Here is a 24,977-nt window from a genome sequence, read left to right as displayed (position 1 = left end):
GGAGAGAGGGAGCTAGCGCAGGAAAGCCCCCTTTCTTGTATATTGAGTGTGCCTTGGAAGAACCAGGAGGGCTTCACTGAGTGTACTCTTGGCTGCCAGCACAGATGCTCCTCATATTCATCTGAAAGTCTGGGTTGGAAAATCTTGCATGGGAGGAGAGAGAGAGAGAGAGAGAGAGAGAGAGAGAGAGAGAGAGAGAGAGAGAGAGAGAGAGAAGCCCCTCAGAAGATGCTCCATCGCTATACCAGGTTGTCCAGGTTCACTAACAAACTTCTGCCGTCCTTAAGAGGACTGTATCCTGAAATGGGTGTGCGTAACAGCCATCTGGAAGAGCTTACTACGACCCTAGTCCCTGGGCCTCTCTACTCTTTACTCCCACCCCCACAAGAGCTCTCACAAGCCCTCCAATATTCTGTATGGATTTTCCACAAGGAAGCACTATTTAGTGCCTCTAACTACTAGTCACAGTGGCTCTCGAGCACTTGACATGTGGCTAGTACAGAGAAGAACTATAGCTGGGGAAATGGCTCATCAATAAAGCGCCAGCCGTGCAAGCACGAGGACCTGAGTTAGGATTCCTCAGAACCTGGGCATGCTGGTAAAACTTGTCATACCAGCGTGTGGAGTTGGGGTGGAGACGTGAGTATTCCTGGAGCTCACTGGCAGGCCAACTGGCCAGCTGATAAATTCTGAATTCACCTGGAGAGCCTGTGTCAAGATGTAAAATGGAAAAGGACAGAGGAGGATGTCGACCTTGACCTCTCTCCTCATGCACATGCACACACTCGTAAAAAATAAAACAGAGAAGCAATTGGAGTTTTAAATATCACTTAATTTCAATAGCTCAGATCAATGTAGCATGAAGCTGGTGGTCACTATTGTGGACAGTGCAGTTTTGTCCATCACTCTGAATTATTGGCCAGTGGGGAGCCTGGAGGAAATCAAATCCTCAACACTTCTGGTGGGGCTTGAGATAGCTGTCTTCTCTCTTCTACTCGTATTTTTCTAGTTAGCAAATGCCACATGACCCTGGGTTATGCCCTCATCAGTCACTTCTACACAGGAAGATGGCAGTGGTTTTATCCCCCCCACACTTCCATTCCCAATGTCTCCACAAGTAGACATGGGATCTGACTCTCACACATCTGCCAGTCAGGAGTGTGGGGGTATGTGTGGGAATAAGATGTAGTCTGTAGTCACAGCCCCTTTCTACATGGAGGGAAAGAAATGACCTACCACCAGGCAGTCAGTCAGAGAGTGACCCACCACCAGGATGAGACAGTATGGGAAGGAACTCACCCAGGGAATTGAGGGGCCAGGTGAACCTGAGATCATAAATACCTAGCTTCAATAAATACTTCTAGACATGAACTCATCTTGCCCCTTGGTGGAAGAAATGAGACAGCCTCACAGTGGACTGTGCTTCACTCACAAAGAATGTAAGACACCTGAGTCCTTCAAGAGTCCAAGCCACTCCGTCCCTTTCTCCCTGTTAGGTTAACAGAGGATCCAAGTCTACAGTTGCACGAAGTGACTGTCATCACTTATTCCCAACTCGTTGAGAACATGTGTTCCCTGAGGAGAGATGGCCACCTGTTCATCTCTGAGTGAAGGCCCCAGTCTAGTGGCTGACTGTAGGTGATTCAAATAGGATATACAGACATGGAATAGCCTCACATGAGATTAGGTGTAGCCCCCAAAGATCTGCTTAAGGGTTAAGTCAGGTGAGAAAGTAGTTCTTAAGACCAGAGTTCGCTCTTTTAGGGTAGAAAAGCATTCCTCTTCCATCTCCACAAAGCTGTGAGAGAGGGGGACTCTCCCCTTACAAATGCATTTCAAACATGCACATATTTTTAAATTTTTTAAAATCACATTTAGTTTGCTCTGTGTGCTTGCTTGTGTGGCTACAGTGTGTATATGCATGCATACACGCACGTGTTCCTGTGCATGTGTGGAAGTCAGAATGACTTACAAGACAGTGTATCTGACTGCAGCAGCAGAAGGTTCCAAGCCAATGAGTGGGCTGAGGAAGACCCAAGCGCATAGTAGCCACATGAGCAACCACGACGTGACAACAACCATCCTAGAGGCCCTGACTCGACAGAAAGGAGTACCATACAGGCCTCCATCTGACCCCTGCCACTTGTCATCTGAACCGACCCTCCCTGATGAAGTTCTTCCTCTCGCTCCTCTTAAGGCTCCCTAGGAGGAGAGCTTCCCAACAGCCAGCTCCCAGGAAGAGCAAGGGAGAGGGATGGAGCTCCAGCTTCCTGAGCTATGACTGCCTATCTCTCAGCCTCCAAGGACCCTTCAAGTCTTCAGGGTTGGTGTCTTCTCTGCATCAAGTGACCTTGATTTGCCTCCAGAAATAGGCGCAGGTACCAAAACTCATGAGCCTGATGCCAAGACTTAATGCTTCAGAGAGACTTCACAGTGCCAAAAGTGCCTCTCCGCACAGCGAGGCTCTCTACAGGAGAATGTCTTCTAAGTCTCCAACCCCTAAGAAGACTCCAGAACCAAAGAGAAGATGAGACACAGCCTGAAGAGGTTCTCTGCTTCCTCTCAAAGCTCTTCTGCCTAATGATAGACACAGCTCGTCCCCTGCACAGTTGGCTAAACAATGCTAGCTAAATATTCATTTCTTTCTAATGAGCTTAGTGCCAGGGTTTCCTGTGAAGCTACTGCACTGACTTGGTTTGGCTGTGTGTCCAAACCAGTGTTACAATATGGGGTTCTTACACATAACAAACAAACAACCAATCATGAGGAAGCATCTGCATTACCAGTGTTCACCCTGAAAATGCCAGTGTTTACCCGAGTGGGAAGATGTTCTGATGTTTTCCGAGGTCACTGTTTGAGAGGGTAAAAACTTGCTGAGGTAAAACTGCTCAAGAAAAAAAACAAAACAAAACAAAAAAACAATAAAGAAAGGTGAGAGAGGTGGAAGCACCATTAGCAGACTTGAACCAAATTCTGTTCCCATCAGGAAACTAAGGCAAGCAGGAGGTTGGGGAAGGCACGCTTTCAGTTGCGATCAGGCCTTGGTCACTCGGAGACTTTTCTAGAGAAACTCCCATTCCATCATATTTATTTACTCAGTGACTGACAGGGACAGAAGGCCCGAGACTGAGTAACAGGTAAGTCCCCTTGCTTTTTGTGCCATCACCCAGTGCCGAGTTTCTTCATGAAGAGCAAGTAGGCAATTTCCATGCTTCAAGTTTGACATCCACAACTTGAGTTTGCCTGAAGCTACGACATAGTGAACTGTGCGGCTCCCTTCAGATCTTGCAAGCTACCAGCCATTGGTTGGGGTGGGTAACCGGTTGGGAAACCACGCAGGAAAAGACAGCTTTTGCAAATGACTCAGTAGGTGGTTCGGACTCTTGTGACTCAGAACCAAGCCCATGGCTCAATCCCATGCCAAGACTCCCTGGAATGGTTAGATGCTCTTAGCCCGGCTGGTATGTAATACTGAGGACCTCTGGTGTTTGCCTGATGGGAGACAAATGTCTCCTCTGATAAGTCTCCAGGACTGTGAACCAGAGCTACAGCAAAATTCACTTAGTGGCCAGTCCTGCTTTCCCCAAAGCTCCAGAGAGTTGTTTGTCTGTCTGTTTTGAAATAGTTTCATGTAGCCCAGGCTAGCCTCCAGCTCGATATGTATTGAGGATGCCCTTGAGCTCTTGATCCTACTTCTACCTGCCAGGTGCTGGGAACAGGCATATGATGACATTCTACCCAGTGTATTCGACCTTGTGCTTTGTGAATGCAAGACAACCCCACTGGAGAGTTTTGATGCTTTCTCTGTCATGCAACTTTTCATTTGAACATTTCCTTCCTTACCCATTGGCTTCCTCCCACCTCTCACAGTCATGGACTTGTAGACACTGACTTCCTAGCTCTTCCTTTGTTTCTGCTGCTTCCTGGAGTTGTGTCTCTGAGCAAGACTCCCACTAAGGATATCTAACAGCAACAGCTACAACTTTCACCCCCTTACTATTCCTCATCAGACTTCCTCCTAGCTCCCATAGAAATGCTGTTTGTACCTCTTGTCGTGGAGAAAGCATCCAGTCCTATTCTTAAAGAGGCGATGTCCTCCCTTACTCTGCTATGGTCTAGGCTCTGGGTGATTTAGATGAATCGCTCACTCCTCCCTTTGAGCACTGTCCCCTCTCTTGTACTTTTTCCATCCCCCATTACTTAAGACACCCTTTCTCTGTCTCCTGAGATTCTGCTGTCCCACCTTCCAGGCCTGGAACACAAACCAGCCTCCTCCTCTCTCAAGAGGCATCCACACGTATGTCTTGATCTCTGACTCCACATCTGGTTGGTACTCTCCTATGGACATAGAACACTCTATCCTGAACAGTAGGCATTTGTAGGAACAATGGCGGTTGTCCTTCTGGAATGTTCCTCAGGGAAGGGCTGCTGGTAGGTAGGCATGGGGAGATAGGTTCTCCTTATTTCCCACCATTCCGGAGCATACAAATTTGTACTACCGGGCAAACGGGTGAAGTCGGAAAATCTAGACGGATGTTCTCAAATTCTCTCCAACTGTGGAGTCCCATCGCAGAGGTGGCTGCACATCAGTAATAAAAGCCAGGCCGGCAACAAGCTTTTCGGAGGCGCTGGTGTGATACATTCTGTTGGCCATGGGCTGTCTTTGGGTGGGTACAGGCAGACTCACACAAACCAGATGTGCATCTGCTTAGAAAGGACCCGGAGAGGCTGGCCTCCCCCGTTTCTCAACGTGATGAGAGGTGCCCTGGAGCCCTGCAGCTCACAGTTGTTCTGGAAAAAAAAAACCCACTTAGCACAGCCTCAGTTCTGGCTCCTTAGCATATGGATGGCAGTGGTGGGCTGTGGTACCCTGTTGGCAGTAAGCCAGGAGAGAGCTGAGGTTTGGCTTGGCTTTGCTCAGTAAGCAGCCTGGGCCTGCACTAACAAGGTCCCTGGCAGTTAACAAGGCTGTTGCCTGCCTTACACGGGAGGTACTGTCCGGAGCCTGCCTCCTACTGGACTAGTAGATGTTAAATACAGTAGAGGTCATGAGGCAGACATTGCTAAAGTTTTTCTTCTTAGTGCCCTTCAGGAGGCTAGCCAGCTACTTTCAAACTTAGCAAGGATCAGAGAGTCTCAGAGGCTTTATGCAAACACATATTGCTAGTCCAAACTCTGAAATATCTGACTTGAAATCCTTGGGCAAGGATACAGAATTTATATTTCGTTCTCAGATGATGCTGATAGGACTATTCAAAGAACTCCACTCTGTGAACCATGGTATTACGATATAAGTCTGTAGGTTTAGCCCCATTACAATGAATCCCTTGGACTGGGGAGATGGGGCAGTCAGTAAAGTGCTTGCCTTAAAATCATGAGGATTAGCCCGGCAGTGGTGGTGCTCCGGATGCAGAGACAGGCAGATCTCTGAGTTCGAGACCAGTCTGGTCTACAGAGTGAGTTCTAGGATAGCCAAGGCTACACACAGAAATCCTGTCTTGAAAAACCAAACCAAACCACAACACCGACTGCCCCCCCACACCAAAACCATAACCCACATTTAAAAGCCAAGCATGTGCTTGGATTGCCTGTAATCTTAGCACTGGAGAGTCCAAGAGTGGGATCTCTGGGGCCTGCTGGTTAGCAAGTATAGCCTAGTAGAGAAAGTCCAGGCTAGGGAGGTACTCTGGCTCAAAAAATAAGGCCTGTTTCCAGACTAATTTGAATACACACACACACACACACACACACACACACACACACACACACACACACACACTCAGTTCCCTGCTTTGCTACAGAAACTATCTTTCTTTCTACGCTGCTGGCTGCACTGACCATTTCTCACCTAGAACAACAACAAAAAGAGCCCTTTAATTGCACAGCCAAGCTTGACTTGACTGAGCCCTAACTATGTGCCAGGCACTGTTCTAAATCCTTAACACATTATTAGCTCATTTAATCCACATAATTCTATGCAATAGGTACCACGATTATCCCCATTTTAGAAATAATAAATCCCACAGGGGGCCCTTAGGAAATACTTTCTGAATGAATGAAGGCAGGCAGGATCGGGAAACATTTATACCATGTGCTACGGGAAGCTTGTTTCCACGCCAAGGGAAGCCATCAGAAAGTGAAGAACTGGCTTGTCAACCAGTTGTTTGTTCCTGTACGACACCAAATAACCCATGTGCCTGCCATTGGCCGCCTGCTCTGGCTCTGCGTAGACATCTCCTCACTGGGAGGGAAGCCAGAGTTAATCTCTCACAAAGGGTGGTTTAATAATAACCAGACACTGGAGGCAAACAGAAAGGAACACAGTGATCCCACGCAACCCCAGGAAAAACGGGCTATTCGGGCTCACAGTGTGTGCACTGCCAACTGGGGAGGGCCCCTGGGGCTGCCTGAGGTTTCTTAATTTTTATTCTAAAAATAGCCCAAGCAGGTGTCCCTCCTGGTTATCCCCAAATGCACCAGTGCAAGCCTCTACTGACGCCTCTCACTCTCAAACAACACTAACGCTCCCATTGGAATGGAAACCAGGTCATCTCTGGAAGACTATAAATGGACAGCCCCTCTCTGTCTATTACTTATTAATGTTTCCCCGCCTTTTGCGCAACCAGCCTTGAGGCCCAAACAGAGAAATACCCCCTACATAAAGTTACCAGTATGGATAAATAAAACATCAGACTCAAACTGGTAGCTTTATCCTCCCCTGCTGGAGCAGGGTAGGCTGTGCTGCTAGATGCTACACACAGCTATCCTCAAAGCGCAGCCCTTGGAGAATGAAGGGATGCACTCTTCCCAGAAGTTACTCATCTTTGCCTCTGTGGAAGATTGCTCTTGTCTGCGATGGATGGCAAGAGGTGATCACAGAGTGATTCTTAACCCGAGTCCCTTGGAGTTGGGCAAAGCAAGGTTGGCATTGCTGATGAAGAGCCTCCCCATACAATATGCATGCTCTGTGGCTACTGGGCCTCAAGAGTCACCATGGAAATACCAGCCGCAGAGAAATGTGTGTGAGAGAAGAATCAGAGTCCCTCTGTAAAGTTCCACAGAGATGTAATTATGCAGGATCCAAGCCTATCTGATGTAGCTACTCTGGCATTCATCACTCCAGGGAGCCCCTCTGGGTCAAGGGGAGAGCCATGCCCAAAGCTGTATCATTCCCTCCACCTCCTCCTGGCTGCTTACAAACAGTTCTTGCTTCATTGGAACAAAGTCTCAGAACAAGGTCTCAGCCTGGTGTGAGGCAACGTGGGGGGCTGTTCTGATGGAGAGACCTGGTGTCATTCTTGGCACCAAGGTGTGTCTCTCTGTAACTCACCAGGATGATGGAGAGAGAGAGAGAGAGAGAGAGAGAGAGAGAGAGAGAGAGAGAGAGAGAGAGAGAGAGAGAGAGAGAGAGAAAGAGAGAGAGAGAGAGAGCCCACACATCTCTCAGGTCTTCTTCCTCATTGAAAAGCTGGTCCTCTCTTTTGCCCACAGTGGAGAAGCCTAGTCTGGTAATCTGTCTGTAATGGTCTCAGTCTGTGCAGAAGAGCATTCGCAGTGCAGAAGACAGCACCCCGACTGCTGTGGATGGAAGGGAAACTGGTGCTCAGAGGTGTGAGTATGTAAAGGCTTGGGCTCCGGCGGGTGGCACTGCTTGGGGAGGTGGTATAGCCTTGCTGGAGGAAGTCCATTGTCAGAGGTGGGCTTCGAGGAGTTCCTATCCCCACGCCCCATGCACACCTCCAGTTCAATTTCTTCGATTCGAGTTTGCAGTCAAAGATGTGATCTCTCAACTTCCTTCTTCAGTTGCTGCTGCCAGGCGCCCCTGCCATTATGAACCCCCCTTTTGGAATGGTAAACTGAGATAAACTCTTTGTCAAAGTGATGGAAAATTAATCCACTCCAATCAGTCCCCACTGGAAACTATGTAGGGTGCCCCACCAGGTCTCTTCTACTTCAGCAAGGGGCACTGCCTGGGTCCTTGTCTTAAAAGTCATCTGTTTCTTGTGCAAAGAATTAAATGCCTCCAAAAAAGATAAGAATAAAGAATGAATGCCTCTTATGTTAGTAAAGATAATCGATAATCAATAATGGTGAAATATGCAAGACGGGCATTTTGGTGGAGCGGGAGACAATGCTAAAAACTCCAGATGCCAAGAATCACACATCTGAAACCAACCAAATGACGTCATGTCCACACATAGAAAGTATTTCCACCATAAGCTTTGGCTCTTGCAGGGGAGTTGTTTTTTTGGGGGGGGCGGATTGCAAGTATTTACTGACTGTGGGCCAGGCACCCTATAGAATGCTCAGTCTAGACTGCCTTAGTTTGTCCTAATTGCTTTATGAAGAATATTTCATTAGGACAGACCCATAGAAACTGAGGCACATAGCTGCCAAGTGGCAAAACTGGAATCTGAACTCAGGAATACCCAGACTGCCCCTCCTCCACCACTTGACCTTTTGCTGAGTCTACTGCTGTCCAGATAGCCAGTGTAGGAATTTGATTTTTTTTTCCCCCTAGAAGTCAGCACAGCACTGAATCATGGCTATCACTGAAGAGTTATCTTTCTCTGAGCAATCATTATTGTTCGTCTCATAAGGCCCTAATCTTGGCATGAAAGCCTTCATCCTCATTTGATTGAAAGGTGTGGTTTGTTCCTTAGAATACACCCTTGGAAATGACTCCTCCAACTGTCTAAACTTCCACTTGGGTTATTCTAACACAACAGTGTCTGGCAGAAGGTGCAACTGGAAGAGGTCTGAACCAGATCACGTGGCCTAAAGCTGCAGGGCCAACCCACACTATCATGTGCAGGACTTTGAGAGAATGAAGTGGCCACTCAAATTATCCCGGATGCCGTCAGTAAAGCAGGGAGGTTGATGTTTATACTAACATGACACAAAGTATCGTGCTTTGGGGGTTCATGGTACGGACCAAGCAAGATAATGTATGTAGAAACTCATTCAATAGCAAAGGTGGTCCAGGATATCATTCCTTGGTGGTTCATTATGCTCGGTGAACCCCACAGCAGGGGTAGTATCCTGCCGTCCTCTGGTGAGGGACAAACAGGAATGGGAGGTTCAAAGGGAAAGAAGTGACGGAGCAGGATTTTCAGTTAGTTTGTTCTGGCCCACGGTTTCTCAAAAGAGCTGAACATACCCTGAGATGGTGACTATTGATTGTCAATTTGACAGAATCTAGAATCACCTAGGGAGCTGGCCTCTGGCTATGTCTGTGAGGGATTATCTCAATTAGGTTAATAGAGGTGGGAAGATAGCCTTCCGCAGGTTGGGACCCCAGGCCACATCAAATGGAAAACGCAATCTGAATGCCAGCGTCTCCTGACTGACTGCAGTATGACCATCTATTGCATGTTTCAGCCACCATGGACTAGTTCTTCAAACTGCGACCCAAAATAAACACTTCCTTTTTTATCTTCCTTGAGTTGGATATTTTTGTCCCAGCAATGTGTAAAGTAACAAGATGCATCTCAGAATGGAGGAGGGGAGTTTTTAGTTAGCCTTCCTATTGCTTTGATGAAACACAATGACCAAAAGGCAAGGTGGGAAGGAAAGGGTTTATTTGGCTTGTACTTCCCGATCACTCAGGAAATCAGGAAACAGGGCAGGAGCCTAGAGGCAGGAGCTGATGTGGAAGCCAGGAAGGGATGCTGCTTACTGGCTTGTACCTCATGGCATGCTCAGCCTGATTTCTCATGGAACCCAGGACCACCAACATAGGGACGGCAACATCGATAATTGGCTGGATACTCATCCATCAGTCACCAATTAAGAAAATGTCTCACCAGCTTGTCTACAACTTAATCTGACAGAGGCATTCATGGGAGTTCCGTCCCTTCAGATGACTCCAGCTTATATCAAGTTGGCATAAAATCATCCAGCAGAAGGGGCAAAATTAGTTCTTGGGAACAAAACTAAAAGATTGCTGTTTTTATATGTAAAATACAGACGAATACACACTACACAATCACAAACATACCCACACAGGCATAAACACACAGTGTGTCTGTTGAATTAAAATTGTGCGAAGAGGGCAGTTAGAAAAACAGTGTCTATGAAGACAACTGAGAAGGCAGAATTAAAAACAAACACATTTTAGAAAGTGCTGGCTTAATGTAACTATGCCATTTCACCCCCATACACAGGAGCACTGGTCCTGTGAAGCTGGGCACCTATCGTGGAAGGCTGTGTGCTGTGCTCAGCTATGTCCAAGAGGAGGGGAAGCCATTGTGGATGGCTTCAGCTTAGGGGTTGTGTGCAAAGAATCACAATACCTTCACGTTTAACATCTAGAGGAGTATCTTCAGCCAATCAGTAGAGAGATATGGCATCATTAGGGCTACCACCTCTTCTCCACCCTAGATTTATCTGTTTGAATGACCCCATCTAAACTTAGAGGTAGGAAATTTCATGTCGTGAATGATAACTGGTATGCTGAGAACCAATATGTAATATAACTGTGCCCAGGTCTCCCAATGGGACTCGAGTTGCATTTTTTAAGCTATTGGAAAAACTAGAGTTTATATATTAATAAAATGATTATTAATTGTGTTTCTTTTTTAAAAAATTACTTGTGTGTGCAATCAAATATGTGTGTGTGGGCACACAGCCTGTGTGCATGTGGAGACTGGAAGCGGATATCAGGTATCCTTTAGTGCTCTCTGCCTGTTTCTTTGAGGCAGGGTCTCTCTCTGAACCTGGGGCTCTTGCCTCTTCAGCTAAGCTGGAAGCCAGCAATCTGTAGAAATCTTCCTGTCTGTTTCCTCATCAAAGAGAAGGTCACAGACATGCACGGGACACCCAGCTTCTTCAGTGACCGCCGAGAACCAAACTCAGGTACTCGCGTTTGTGGATGAAGTGCTCTTAACCACCGAGCCATTTCTCCAGCCTCCAATTCTGTTTCCTGTAATGAAGCCCATTAAAAAAAATCCAGCCACCAATTGCTCAGGCTACGGTGCCTTAGTCCACTTCTTCTTGCTACATCAGCACTCCTGCCTAGATATTATAGCTTTTGATTCCACACTGATTTCCTCAACCCCCGTTTCTACTTGGTTCTCAGCCCTCTTTCCAAGCGCTTTCTCAGTTAACTCACCCACCCCTGGGTTCACTCACTCATTCATGGGTTCATCCATCTATCCATCCTATCACATTCCTTAATAATCAACTCTTCCCACAGTGAGCCAGGCAGTCATTCAGTGGAATGACCTGCCCCCCCCCCCCACACCAATCTGGTACATTTTTCCTTGCCCAAATTCTCTACTGGGTAGAAGTGACTGAAGAAGAGGACGTACACTCATCAGAGACTTCATTCTGCACCCACCACCTTTGAGGAGTTCTGACAGAAGACAGCAGGGGTACACCTGCTCTCTTGTAACGCCAGGCCATGCTCGTCCTGAGGTAGCTGGGATAATCAATCCAGTTGCCATAGCGGCCATAAGTGTTCATTTACCACTATGAGACCTACAGCAGTCATATACAATGCCTTTCGCCAGCGGGAGCTGTGCCAGCCGCAGCACAGGGTGGCAAGTCGGTCATCCGTCAACCCTCTCCTCTACAACCTTTTGTTCCCTGCTCATTACGGTGAATTATAACAGAGGACAGCACATATTTCAGGACACTCTCTTTCTTTTCATGTGGTCACAAGTCAGTAGGGCCGGCCCCATGCCCACATAATCTTTGAGCAAGGGACAGTGTCACCTGTTGGATGTTCCCTGTCCCAGCACTTCCAGTGACTGGAACCAGAGGGTAAGCACATTCCTATGAGACAGGATGAAAAACCATCCCACTTCATCTACTATAAATACTGGATACCGCAATTCGTAGCTCTCTGCCACATCCTTGGGGCCTATAGGGAAGGCAAATTACATTTGAGCAGCCTAAATGGGTCGTCATGTCAGCTTTGGGTCCTGGCTTGGCTTCTCCATTGTAAGCAAATCACTTCCAGAGCCATGAGCGATTGGATTAGGCTAGCACGTGCACACCACCAGCAGGCTTTGAAAATGTGTCACTGCAAGTATGAGACCAACTGTCTAAGACTATGAGAGTTAGAGGCTGGGTGGGTATTGCAGTGTACAGATGTAATCTCAGTGCTGGGGAGGCAGACACAGAAGAATCCCCAAGGCCACATATTAGTTTCTTTTCTATTTCTGTGATAAGACATCATGTCTAAAGCAACTTATAAAAGAAAAAAGTTAGTTGGTCTTAGGGTTCCCGACAGCTAGAGTCTATGGGAGTGAAGGCTTGGAGGAAAGGTGACTGGAACAGCTGTGGAAAGCTTACATCTTGATCTGTAAGCAGGAGGTAGAGGGCACACGGAATGGTACAAGTCTTTTTGAAACAAAGCCAGACCCCAGTGGCACGTCTATAAACAAGGGGTCACTTCCTAATCCTTCCCAAAGAGTTCCACCATCTGGAGACCATGCATTTAAACATGTAAGCTTTGGGGGGTGATAATCACTCGAATTATAGACTCAGGGGCCACAGTCTAGCTGGCCCTACAAGCTTCAGCTCTCAGTGAGAGAGTGCTTGTCTCGAAAAATAATGTGGGTAGCTTCTGAGGAATGATACCCAAGGTTGCCTCTGGCTTCCATGCTCAGGAGCACCTCCAAATGCAGAAACCTTGCAACCATGCATGTATGTGCACGCACACACACACGCACACACACACACACACACACTCACACACACACATTCACACACATGAGTTAGGTTCTAGGTTAAAAGATGAGGGGAGAAATCAAACTTAAAATTGTTCATTAAGTTTAAGCATGCTTGGTTGTCTTTGAGACAACCAAGAGATTGATTTCTAGTACCCACACCAGGTAGCTCATAATGTTCATAAACCCAGATCCAGGGTGATCTAACACTATCCTCTTACCTTCTCAAGCATCCATACACACTTGTGTATGATTATACACCTACCCCCAACCCCCAACACACACACACACACACACACACACACACACACACACACACATAAATAAAATAAACCTTAAACAAAAGTACAAAGCAAACAAGTGTGCTGGCTAATAAGGGTACTGAGAGTCTGAAACTGGTAGCCACAAAGACAGCTATCAACTGGCAAGCAGAATACAAAATCAGGCACATACTCATATGACAGACACAGTTCTGGGGCTACTATTCTGACAACAAAAGGAAGTGGCATGTTCATGCATGTAACTGCATGAAAGAATCTTGAAGTCATTATGCTAAATGAGAGAAATCTAATGCAAAGGCTATCTATGTATTGCAATTTCATTGAAAGAAACTTCCAGAAAAGGCAAAATGCAGTGACACTGAGCAGATCGGTGATTGCCAGAAGCCATGGGGCTTGGGAAAGAAATTGAGAGCAGAGGCCCAAGGGAGCTTTTGTGGGTAAGAAAAATGCTCCGGATATTTACTCTATGGGAGATAGTTATATGGTTGCAGGCAATTGGCAAAATTCATCATATCAGATGCTTATAATAGGTAGATTTTATTACATGCAGATAATCCTTTCATAAATGAAAACAACAAAAGGAGAAAGTCTCCACTAAGGGATATAGCCATGGCTTCTCCTCCTAGAAGAGAGGGGTGTGAGCATTGTGTATGAAGAGAAGTTCCACTCCGATGACAGTGAGAGAGCTAAGTTCAGCCTTGAACTTGGACAGACTAGAGTGTACATCTCCACTGGAGGATGACCAGTCATTATTTGAGGCACCTTGGGGACTGTCAGCCTTGTAGAGGTTCAGCTCAACTTCTGGCTAATTCAAGTGGGATCGAAGAAACGCTACAAAGATGGGGAGATGGCAGGGAAGTGGTTTGACCTTCTCAAACTCCAGGCTCTTTGTTCTGAAAATAGTTAAGTTGGGCAAAATAGCATAAAAGCTTTTGTATGATACCGCATGCCCACCTTTACTCTGAGATCTTTAGTGTCTTAGGGGTTTGGGGAGAGAGCTCAGTTGGTAAATTGGTAAATTGCTTGCCTTGTGAGCACAAGGACCTGAATTCAATTCCCAGAACTCGCACAAAGAAGCCAGGCATGGAGCTATTGTACTCCCAGCCCCAGGGAGGGAGAGACAGAGGTAAAACTGGAGCCTGCTGGGCAGCTAGCAGTGAGGTAGTACTCCCCCCACCCTCACCTCCACCCCCACCCTGTCCCACCCCCAGCAGTGAGATTGTCCCCACTGTGCGCCCCTTCAGGCATGCTCTATTACCTAGCAGTGAGAGAGTCCCTCCCCGCTGTGTCCCACCCTCAGCATTGAGCTAGTTCCCGTCCTGTGTCCCCTCCAGGCACGCCCATCATAAGATCTTCAGATGTATTGTTGCTTTCCTGTTTTCTGATTTCTGACTCCCCTCAGCTCTTCCGATCCCTAAGTCAGATCCCCACTCTATAAGTTGAAGTGAAGGAGACTAGGACCCTTAAGGAAACCATAGACCCCACTGGGCCACCCTTGAGTGGATTTCTTTGCCTGAACAACCGTGGCTAGCAAGTCCTCACCTGGAGGATACTCTCAGAAGATCCCCGAGGACTCAGCTGATTTATTTTTAGTTCCTTGGTGAGTGTTCACTTTGTAGTCTCAGAAAACTTTCAGATTCCAGGATGATAAATTTTTGATCTTGGGGTTTTTTTTTTATGCAATTATGAGGCATTCCACACTTTGGCATCAACAACCCCAAAACTCCCTTTCCTTAAGAGCTTTTTTCATCCCTTCAACGATCCTGGAGGTGAGGAAGGGCTTTAAATATTTGCCCTTGGCAAGAAAAGAGGCAAGAACCAGATACTTGTATCTAGTGCTGCTGTCAACACTAAGAACAGTCTGTTTGTTTAAAGCAGAACTGTACAAAGGTAAGCACAGGTAAGCACAGACCCTACAGCACTTGGCGAGCATGCAGAGACGTGCAGACTTCTGCCTTTGCACCCACACTACTCACTCTATGGTTCATGACTCCTTTGAGGGTCCAATACCCGGTATCCTGTATATCAGACATTTACATTATGATCTATAACAGTGGCAAAATTACAGTTAGGAAGTAGGAACCAAAGTAAGTCTGTGGGCGGGGCCACCGCAACACGAGGGGCTGTATTAATCACAGCCTTAGGGTAAGTCTGTGGGCGGGGCCACCGCAACACGAGGGGCTGTATTAATCACAGCCTTAGGAAGGTTGAGAGCCACTGCTTTAAGCAAACTCTCTTTTGCTTAAAGTCTTTCCTGATAGTGTGAATAAAAACTTAATCTAGGGACCAGCCAGCCGGCTCAGAGAGTCAAGGTGCTTGCCACCAACCAGGCAGCTCTCGGTTTGATCCCCAGAACCCACATGGTGGAAGGAGAGGACTGACCCCTACATGTTGTCCTCTGACCTCCACTTACGCTTACTACTGTACATATGTGTTCCCATACATAGACATATATACTATGAAATAAAAATGTAATCAGAAATGTGAAAAAAAACTATATAATCTTTGGAGGAGTCATCCTAATGTCTTAAACTGTTTACTCCTCCTCCTGCCTCCCCCCGCCCCTGCTACGTGTTAGATCTTGCTGGAACCTAAAATACCAGCCAAAGCCATCACTGATCGCAAAAGGACTAGTTACAGGTCTTGTCAATCATGGGGAGGAACTCCTCACACAGTGCAGCTTTCAGATGTGAAAATCGAATCCTGTTGAGCTCCTACCTCAAGCCCAGAGACACCTAAACTGAAAACTGCTCGCTGGATCAGGAAGACGACCAGGGCATACCAAATTTACAACCAGCGCCTCCCCTTCTGCTGCTCACCGTCAACAGTGAGGACCAGGTTTGTTTCCACTTGTATTCACAAGGCTCATTATCTGCGTTGGGCACACCGTTCTGCTGTTGTTTGTCCAGGGATAAGAAGTGTGTGTTTAGGTTCTTATACTTAACGTCACATTGGGGATCTAGCCTTAGGCAGACAATCGTGTGAGCAGGGAGCTGTAATCAGTTTAGGAGATTATTCCTTGACAGTATTTCTGTTCCCAGTGATAATTAGAGCGGGCAAGGCTATTAGAATGTTACCCGCATACACATGTAGATACCTTTTCTTTCTCCCTGATCTCCTTATCCCCCTTTAGAAAACACAGTCTTTCGCCGTTGAGTTTATGCGCAAAGGTGTTAATTCGGTGCGCCCCGAGATGGCAAGGATGCCTACAGGAAGCTGAGCAAGCCAGATAGAGTAAGACATAGCCCAAGGGTGACCCTGTTGCCCTCCCACATTCTAGAGCACACGAGGTCACGAGGTTCTGTCAGAATTGAAGTAACAGCCCTTTGAAGGTCAATTTTATTAAATTTGCTTTTGGAAAAGTCTTTGCTGAATGCCTGGGGGACAGCCTTCTAGCTTGGGCATGCATTCTCTTTCGTAATTGTCTAACCCAAATCAAGAAAGTTGGGGGCAAGGACCCTCTGTCCAGCTCTACTGGAATCACGTTCAGACTCAAGTTCAAGTGGCCACGCACAGCAGAGTCTTCTGCTTTTGAGAGCTGGCCCTTAGGTGAGTGGCTTAGGAAAAAAGGCTACTCCGCTGTGATGAGGGAGAAATTGGAGCATGGCAGAAGACCTCCAGGATCATGGGATATTTTAAAAGTTCAACGCCACATGCAATTAGCTTCTAACCTCATACAACATCTTTCTCTTTTTTTCCCCTCCCAATTAAAAGTTAGCCTAGGAATGTCACTTCCAGTTGGATTCAGTCTTGTTCTGTCTCTCCTCAGCACTCTTCTGAGGGATTCTGGTTCTTTGTGGCAATCAAGGTCATACTTAAAAAGAGATGTTATTTTTTGATCAAGGTTCCAGGAGGATCACCTTTTCAAGGCGAAGTTCTGCCACTGTTTTAGAAGGCGGTGGCAGTGAGACTGAGGGTCTGGGGCTAAGGGAGCCGCCATGATGGGCTGTTCTCCATAAGCCTATGTCACACATGCAAGCAGCAGGCTCAAAGTGGGAGCAGACAAAGAGACTGGCCCATGACCGTAAGGAGCTGAGCTGGGGAGGGTGCCTCAGCCTCACCCTGCAGGGTGCTTGCTATTCAAGTCTGAGGACCTGAGTTCAGATCTCCAGAACCCACGTCTGAACTGAGCGTGGACATACTTGCTTGTAACCCTAGTGCTTGGGTGGGTAGAAACCAGAAGAGGATCAGACAGGGCTGTCTGACCTGCCAACCCAGCTGAAAATAGGAGAGTTCTTAGTTCATTGAGGACTCCTATGTCAAAGGGGCATAATAGTGATTTAAAAAAAAAGATACCAAACGCTCTCTTCTGGCCTCTGTGCATGTGTGCACACACACACATGTATACAATGCACACACATGCACATACATGCATATGATGCACATACATGCACATACTTCCATATGATACACACACATGCATACATATGTATATACCACAGAGAGAGAGAGAGAGAGAGAGAGAGAGAGAGAGAGAGAGAGAGAGAATATAGATGTTGCTTCTTCTAAGCCCTGGTTGAGGTAACTACTACTTCTCTCTTCATTCCTAGTCCGAAGCAGTCCCTGTATAACAATGGTCTCTCACAAAAAGTCATGAAGCAGGGCCCTGCCTTCTGGCTGGGAGCCAGTTTCTCACACTAGCCAGTCAGGGCAAGCAAGGGTTTATATGCAGGCCTCAGAGATACAGGCCTTGGAATGTGCCTTCCCCACATGAGCCTTGCTTTACACGGCTTCCTTAAAATCAACAGACAAGAATCCCTGCCATCCTTCACACACACCTCCACCCCGCAAAGGTTTTCTGAATGGGGAAAAAAAACCCTCTTCATTGTCTTGTGCTACAAATGCAGTAAACGTCCACCCAGAAGAAGCAAACCCATCCTCTCCTTTCCTGGCCTCGAGATCATTTGTGAGTGGCTTACAGTAGTCATCATTGACAGGCAAGGTTACAAACTCCGTTCACTTCTTCAGACACTCAACCAAGAGCTCACAGGGCTGGAGAGGTGGATCAGTGGTTAGGAACAGTTGCTATTCTTGCAGAGGACCTGGTTCCAGCTCCAGCGTATCCGATGTCCTCTTCTGGGTGTTCTCAGCCAACCACAGTCAGGTGCACACACCCGCATGTAGACACACGTGCACACATAATTAATAATAAAATCTCTTTAGAAAATAGTAACCCAAAATAAATGTGGTTGCTAAATAGTCCTCCTATGTGCCGGAGTTACATCACATCAAATAATGGGTTTCATTGTGACGAATTTTAAATAAATGTAATTATTTAAAATTTTTATTTCTGTGTATGTGTCTGTATGTGTGCATGCCACATATGTGTAGGAGGCCTCCGAAGACAAAAGATCATGTGGGATCCCTTGGTGCTGGGTAACAGGTGATAGTGAACCTCCCAGTATGGGTGCTGGTAACTGAACTCTGGCCCTGAGGAAGAGCAGCAAACGCTAGTAATTACTGAGCCACCTCCCAGTCCCCCGTGACATGTTTATAGGTGCCTCCACCTTCTCTTGTCTGCTGACACCTTCCTATCATCCACACTCTGAATACTGTTATTTCTAATTCCCAGCTTTTTATATTTAGAATCTGCAGAATAAATCATGCAGTACATGTCCTATACAAGACGCTTCATCAGTTCACACCCCTACTGGCAGGGAATAAGGGTTCCTCTTTCCCCATATCTTCGCCAGCATTTGTTGTGGTTCGTTTTCTCGATGACAGTCATTTTGAGTGCTTTAGAGCCAGCTTCTTTACATCTTGCACATGTTATTCTTGACATGAGATGCAAAGATACTCTATTATCCTGAGCTTTCAAGCCACTATGAGACCCAATTCTGGTAAACTGGTAGAGTTTAGAGCCTGGTTCCTACTTTCAAAGGATCTAGATGGTAGGAATGGGTACCTTAATTCAGGCAAGAGTAATGAAAATGGAGGCTGAGTTGTCAGAATTATTCGAGACAAGAAGAAAGAGGATTGAGGATGACAGATCACAAACAGGCCGGAATTGAGATGAAGTCTATTCTTGCCAGTGGATGAGGAGAACACATGCCAACAATCTTTCGAGGCTGACACTGAATGAAAGATGCAGCACCATGGAGCTAGCAGGTCTCCCAGTCTCTCACTCACCAGCATCTCCAAAGCCCCTATCAAGTGCTAGGCACCCTGCTACACTTGGAGCACACACACATACCCAAGATGTGCCCTCACTCAGGAAACTGGCAGTCTGACAGGCCAAAGTGGCTAGAAGTTGGGCCAGCCAGGTTTATAATGGATACATCAGAAGATGCACCTAAGCTTGCAATGTCCTCTCAGGTTGGGCTGCTCACCAGCTCAGCGTCAGAAAGTCAAGACTCTTCACAGAGAGCTGAAGGGAAAATAAAACCTCGGCGGGTGAAAGTTAACTTCCCAGGGATGTTCTCACCTTTGTCCGTTCAGCTCTTGGAAGAAACACACAAACACAGAGAGAGAGAGAGAGAGAGAGAGAGAGAGAGGGAGAGGGAGAGGGAGAGGAAGGAGGGAGAGGGAGAGGGAGAGGGAGAGGGAGAGGGAGAGGGAGAGGGAGAGGGAGAGGGAGAGGGAGAGGGAGAGGGAGGCAGGGGAAGGAGACAGATACATACATAGAGAGACAGAAGAGAGAGAAATAGAGACAGAGACCAACAGACAGACAGACAGACAGACAGACAGACAGACAGACACACACACACACGATACATGCACAGCGGCATGGTATGCATGGAGTATGGACACAGGTGTCAGCTCTAAGCCACCTTGTCACAGCAGGGAGCAGGAACTGGCTGAGAGGACTTGCTCTAACTTGGCCTTGCTGCCTCTCTCCACTTGCTGCTGCTGCCCCAGTGGGGTGTTGGAAATGGCTCTGACACCCTCCTACACACTTTCATATTCCAGGTTCCACCCAGCTTCTCTTCCCATCTTCATCTGCGCTCGCTTTATGAGCGAAAGCAGCCGCGAAGCCTCGCCTCGTGCCATCTGTTCTGTGTCAAACGCTGCTTTTGCAAACAGGATGAAACAGACCTTTCAGGACTACCAAAACTTGCAGAAGCTCTGGGGACCGGGGAGGTGAATGATACGTTTTTAAGACCATGTGTAATCACTAATATTGATCGTCAACTTGATAGGATCTAGAATCACTCAGGCGATCGTCATCTCTGGGCATGCCTGTGAAGCACTTCTAGAGTGGATTCATGGAGATGAGAGGATTTGCCCTAAGTGTCCTAAATTAGAGAGAGTGGGAAGTTAGAGGGGCTGGGGGTGGAGGGTGGGGGGTGGGGGGTGGGGGGTGGGGGTGAGTACCAGCATGCATTGCTGTCTGCTTCCTGGCTGTGGCTGCAGTGGAACCAGACACCTCGTGCTCCTGCTGCCTTGAGTTTCTCCACAGGAAAGAATGTACCTTCCAACTGTGAAGCCCCATAAGCCCTTTTTTTCCTTTAGTTGCTTTGCAACTCATAGACTCTCACTTTGTAGCCAAGGCTAGTCTTGAAATTGCACCACCCTCATGCTACAGCCTCCCCGGTGATTAGGATTATAATAGAAGCTAACCCTTAATCAGCACCACCACCACCACCACCACCACCACCACCACTACCACCCCATCATCATCATCATCATCATCATCATCATCATCATCATCATCATTATCATCATCATCATCATCAACCTTTGGGCATATTCTAATGGGGAACTTCCTCAAAACATAAGCATAAGATTTGAATCCTTCTATAGGGTAACAATGAGCCATTTAGTAGAAGAAGGTATGTTTGGGAAGGAGAGTCCTGGCTTGGTGACCAGTGGCTATAGTACCCAGCGCCCAGTGACCTATGTGAAGTTTCTACTGGAGTTAAGCAGAGGGTGAAATTTACCCAGGAGAAATGTTCTTCACCCTACAAGTTCCAGTGAGATCCCAGCTCTTCCGGATCCCAGGCAGGACTTGCCTCCTGAGCTTGGCAAGCTTTTCCTGGTCTCATTCAGTACTCGTCACACCCAGTGCTGGGTGGTGAGTGTCAGGGACTGCTTCATTTCCCTTTGCAGATGCTTGTAAGGACAGATTTGGATTCTCTGTGTAATTATAGCTCAAACTGGGGACCTGGGGATGTGTCTCCAATTATCTCTTGCTTTGACTTAACATATTTATATGGGTTTCATATCTTTTTAAAGAACCATCCTAATTTAAAGCTGTGGATGGGAGGGTTGTATCCTTACAATCCCAGCGCTCCAGAGGATGAGGTAGGAGGATAGCGAGTCCAAGGTCAGCCTGGTCTACACAGCCAGGCTTGTGTCTCAAAGAAACAAAACAAGCACTGGAAAGATGGCCTAGTTAGTAGAAGCACTTACCTCATGAGTCTGAATTGAAACCCAAGAATCCACAAAAAGCTGGGAAGTTGACTTTGAACTTGGAATCACAGGGATGGTGAGATGGGAGGCAGAGACAGCCAAATGCCTGGAGCTGCCTGCCCAGCCAGCCTAGCCTACTTGGTGAAGTGTCAGGCTGGTAAGAGATCCTCTCAGACAAACAGTGGAAGGAATATAAGAAGTGAACTATTGAGGCTGATCTCTGGCCTCTACAAGTACACGTACATACACACACACACACACACACACACACACACACACACACACACACCATCTGAATTTGTATATATTACAGATTTATTGAATTTTCATTTTAAATGGATAACAAAACATCATTAAATAAGATAACCCATTAACACACACACACACACAAAGCATTCAGCATGTACAGTGTCTATAGCGTTCGTACTTGTTTTCAGTCTCTCTACTTTTTTTTTCCCTCCCTAGAAAAAGACCACTTAGACTCAGGCTGTCCAAAGAGGTCAGAGGAAGAGAAAAAAATTGCAATAATGGCAGAACCGCTCCTAAGCAGGATGCTGCATTATTGAAACAGTTACAAAATAATAAACAACATTGTAATGGGGCACGATTTTAAACAAGATTGCTTTAGCTTCTTTTGTTGCCTTTCTTGTTAGGTAATTTCCCCAGCAGGTTGGTAACAGAAAAGAAACAGGGCTAGCAGAGTCTCTGGCTGGAAATTTAATAGCACGGTGCTCAGAGGTGAATAAAATTATTTCCCTTATTTTGATCACGCCTGGCCCACAGTATCAACTCAATAAGAGCTCATTCAATCAAATTATTATTACAATGGCTTGTTACTTTTCCATGGAGCAGTAATAACTTGCATCTGTAGAACGCTTCATAACTTACGGAACACATTCTTCATAGAGTAACATTTAATCCATACAGTAATCCCAAAGGGTAGATATTAATTTCTTTGTTTTACAAATCAGAAAGCAGAAGAGGCCCAGGCATGTTTGATCATTTGCTCAAGATCAAAAATCATTCACAGAGCTCTGACCTGATAGGAAAGTATGACAAATTAAAAGAAAACCTGTCTTTCGTGGGAGAAGGTAAAGCTTGGGGGTTAAAAGTAGGAGCTATGAACTCCAAGGACCTGAGTTCAAATTGCAGATGTGTTGGGAACAATCTCCCTGGTCATGCCCCTGTCCCTGGGCCTCCAACTCCTTGGCTTTCTCATATGTCAGATCCAAGAAACAGCAGCCACTTTGGTATATTAGTTTACTGGGAAGACTTGTTCAGAGTGTCTGGCACCACTGAGCACTGGTCTTAAGAACTCAATGAATAGTAAGGCATTAGGGATGGAGAGGTATTTTAGTAGTTAAGAGCACATGACGCTCGCCTGGAGGATCAGAGTTCAGTTTCCAGCATCACACGGGCGGCTCACAACTGCCTGTAACTTCAGCTCCAGAGATCTGATGCTCTCTTATGATCTCCATTAGCACATGCACATATGTAGGCATCACACACACACACACACACACACACACACACACACACACACACACACATTAAAATCTTAAAGTTGGTTTTAAAAAAATAGTAGCTGACATTTTTAAATGCTGTCCTGGAAAGAATGACTCAGTGGCTCTCACGTCCCTTTAATTATCTCAGTTTTATCTAGTCTACCTTAAACAAGAGTAGCAACTGTGAGTTAGGGGGATGGCGTAAGTCCTGAGAGTTGTGTGTGTGAGTCCTGGTTCTGTTCTCGATTAACTGTGAAGTCGTGAGGGACTTCTCTAATTTTCCTGGTGGACCAGTGTTGTACACCTGTGAAATGGGGTCATAGTTCCGGTTTTATCAGCTTTTCTATGTGGCTGTAGGAATGCTGGGGGGGGGGGGGCAAGCATCTCATAGCTCACCCGTGCCACCATTCACGGACACACACGCTCCTTTGATCCATACCCTGTTGGCAGTGTGCCTCCACCCATGTCAGGCAGTGCGCTAAACAGAAGTGAGTCAGACAAGATCAGGAGAGTGGGAGAGACAGATATGTAGAGTGAGCAATGACTGTACAGTGATACAAATCCAAGCAGGCATTATTATAATGTGCCAATTACAGCAATAGACCGAAATAGATTGTGGGGGCTACAAGAGTGCCTTTTTAAAAAAAAATGTGAATTCAGCTCACACTGGCACTGCAGAGAAAAGACTAACATTGTCTCAACAGACGCATTTAGGAACTTTGCCAAGCAAGGCAGGTGAGGACTCCATTGTCCCTGTCATCTCTCTTCTGCAGAAAGAGCTCCTGGATTCGGGAGGCCTCATTAGCTGATTCCCCGAGCGGCACCACACGGGGCACCTCTGTGGCAGCACAAGGCAGCATCAGGCCTAGGGGCCCAGGATTTAATTTCATTCCCATAAGTAGATTATGGAAGACCTTCTATGTGACAGACATTATGACTGGTAAATGAAGAAGAAGACTCTGACCGTTTCTGCTTCAGTGAGGGGGACAGAGTCACACGGTGATTCTAGAATAAGCGACCTATTATGGTTGAAAGGCAGGCAAGCTAAGAGCTCAGTGCTTCAATGGAAAGAGACCATCTCACTTATACAGAGGGGAGCAAAGGGATGCCTGACCTTAACTGTAAGGGGTAAAAACATATTTTTTGGTAAAGGAAGATTAATATTCAAACAGATCCGTGAAATGTGTTTCACTCCCAAGTCCACCCCAGCACTATCCTCTCTTACTGTAGTGATGTGAATAGAAATGGTCCCACAGACTCATGTGTTTGAATGCTTAGCCCAGAGGGAGTGGTGATATCAGGAGGCGTGGCCTTGTTGGAGTGGGTGTGGTCTTGTTGGAGTGGGTGTGGTCTTGTTGGAGTGGATGTGGTCTTGTTGGAGTGGATGTGGCCTTGTTGGAGGAAGTGTGTCACTGTGGTGGTGGAATTTGAAATCACATATGCTCAAGCTATGCCCAGTGGGACAGTGTCCTGCTGCTGCATGAGGATTAAGATGTAGAGCCCTCAGCTCCTTCCCCAGCACCATGTTTTCCACCTTACTGGACTAAACCTCTGAAACCTTAAGCCAGCCCCAATTAAAAGTTTTTCCTTATAAGAGTTGCAGTGGTCATGGTATCTCTTCACAACAATAAAACCCTAATTAAAATTGACAGTTGCATTCCCTATTGCTTTGACAGAATATGTGAAGGAAAGAAAAGAACAAGCAAAGAGAGGTTTATTTTGGCTCACAGTTTCAGAGATAAGAGTCTTATCATTTCAAGGAGGTCACAGCAGGATACACAACTACAGTTTGTTTATGTGGTGTCAGGAGGCAGACAGGGGACTGACTAAAAGTGAAGCTAGGCTATTCCCCTCAAGCCCACCTATTCATCCTGCTGCCAGCCACTTCCCTGGTTCCAAATGGTCTATGCCCTACTGAAAAGTATCAGCATGCGGTCAAGCGTTCAAAGATGTGAGCCCACGGGGACACTTCACACTCAAACCACACACCCCTCCTATTCCAGGACTCTGTGAAACAAAGAAAAATCAGCTTTCCAACAACTCCTTGACATCATCTATCTACTTTATTTCTCCAATATGACTAATAAATTATTCAGCAGCCTGACTATGGAAACGTGCAAATCTAAAAATCGGAGCTAGAATTCCAGTAGGCAAAGGTTCAC

The 24,977-nt window shown here is 46.5% G+C and overlaps 1 protein-coding gene across 2 annotated transcripts in view; it reads right to left on the bottom strand.

The window, feature by feature from the left end:
- Rora (RAR-related orphan receptor A) overlaps positions 1-24,977 on the bottom strand; it is a 733,021-nt gene that overhangs the window by 439,350 nt on the left and 268,694 nt on the right.

The sequence above is a fragment of the Rattus norvegicus genome, chromosome 8 (genome assembly GCF_036323735.1).
Source record: "Rattus norvegicus strain BN/NHsdMcwi chromosome 8, GRCr8, whole genome shotgun sequence".
NCBI lineage: Eukaryota > Metazoa > Chordata > Mammalia > Rodentia > Muridae > Rattus > Rattus norvegicus.
Note: the sequence above shows the minus strand (reverse complement) of the source record. Positions and strands in the feature narration are given on the sequence as shown.